General features: G+C 36.4%; 1 pseudogene; it reads right to left on the bottom strand.

Annotated features, from left to right (window-relative positions):
- Window positions 1-431: 431 nt before the first annotated feature.
- Window positions 432-1,359, bottom strand: LOC105062202 (olfactory receptor 5AK2-like; annotated as a pseudogene).
- Window positions 1,360-1,821: the final 462 nt, after the last annotated feature.

Below are 1,821 nucleotides of genomic sequence, written 5' to 3'. Positions count from 1 at the left end.
AGCCACTTCACAGATAATTTGAGGAACTTGTTTAAATGAATAGGAAATAGTCAACTTCAATTTTAATATTGATTATATGCAAAATACAGTCTTTAAGAACGTATCTACAATATATTTGTAATACCTATATTTTGTAAAGTCTACACATATTCCTTAATATTTGAAATAAGCTCAATACTGTTCTTCGTCATGGGTAGTATGTGATATGTTTCTCAAAATATATATAAAAAATATATATATATATATAATATAACCAAAAAATTAGTCCCATGAGATGTCACTATATTTATTACATTCTAAGAAATTATCTACTGAAGGAGGTAGCATTGGTTTAAGAGGTGAACACGTTCCCTATTTCAGAAACATTAAATATGGTCAAACATCTCTACTGCATACTTTGGTGGGCTGAATTTTAATCCTTGGGGTCCAATCTAGAAGAATTTCTTCCCCATCACTTTTAGAGCTTCTTTTACCTCCTTATTTCTCAGACTTTAGATCAGGGGGTTCAACATGGGAATCACAATGCCGTAAAATACAGAGGCCACTTTCATGTTCTCCTGGGAATTATTAGAACGAGGCTGTAAGTACATGTAAGAGAGGGTCCCACAGAAAATGGTGACTGCTGTCATGTGGGAGGAACACGTGGAGAAGGCTTTTTTCCTCCCTGCAGTAGAAGACATCTTGAGGATGGCAGCCCGGTTATATGTGTAGGAACAGATGATGACCGACACAGTGAACATCAAGTTAAATCCCACAAAGACTAAAAGTAGCATGATGTTGATGTCAGTGTTGGAGCATGAGAGGGCGAGGATTGGAGGAACGTCACAGAAGAAGTGATTGATGGTGTCACCCTTGCAGAAGAACACTGAAATGTAAACCCTGTGTGCACAGAAGCATTTATTGAGCCCATGACATATGAACCGCTACCAACTGGATGCAGACTCTCTGGGATATGACTATGGGATAGCGAAGTGGGTTACAGATGGCCATGTAATGGTCCACTGCCATAGCCACCAGGAGGTAGCAGTAAGTGGTCACAAATGTTGCATAAACCAATGATTGCATGACATAGCCCTTGAATGATATTGATTTGTTTTCTACTATGAAGTTTTGCATCGTCTTGGGAGTGATAGCAGAACTGTAACAGATATCAACAAAAACCAAATGTCATTGGAAAAAGTACATGTGTGTCTGAAGTCTGGAATCTGTCTTGATGAGTCAGATCATTCCACTATTCCCCACCATGGTGGTCACATAGATAACCAAAAATACAGTGAAGAGGACATACTGAAACTTGTGTTGGGCACCAAATCCATGAAGAAAGAATTCAGTCACTCCAGTGCTATTTCCTTGTGTCATGACTATCTAGAAAAGACCTAGAAAAAAGCCTAGAAAGGACCAAGAGGGGGACCAAGAAAGGAAAGGAAATCTTTGTGACTTGTTGAATTAGAAAAGGCTCTTATTTTATGTCACTTTGAAAATTAGATTTTCATGGTGAGCACTCACAACAGGGCTTATTTATTTCCAATTATGTTTTTATTTTCTTGATAAGAACCCATCACAAAAACAGTGACATGTGAGCCATGGATCCATTTTCAAAATAAAGAAGTTTTCACAAAAGTAGACTCACATCTAATATCTGTGATTCTAAGAAACTTAGATTAACATATATTTCCACTATATTAAACAGGTATTCATAGTTTTGTAGAGTAATATTCAAACATAATCATGTACCTTTTTAGTAACCTATAGTTTTTCTCAGACATTTATTATTTTAATCCTAGTTCAAGGTGCTGAAATAAGTAGCTTTTTAATTAGAGA

This window comes from Camelus bactrianus, chromosome 23 (genome assembly GCF_048773025.1).
Source record: "Camelus bactrianus isolate YW-2024 breed Bactrian camel chromosome 23, ASM4877302v1, whole genome shotgun sequence".
NCBI classification, from domain to species: domain Eukaryota; kingdom Metazoa; phylum Chordata; class Mammalia; order Artiodactyla; family Camelidae; genus Camelus; species Camelus bactrianus.
The sequence above is the reverse complement of the archived record's forward strand: the minus strand, read 5'-3'. Positions and strand labels throughout refer to the sequence as shown.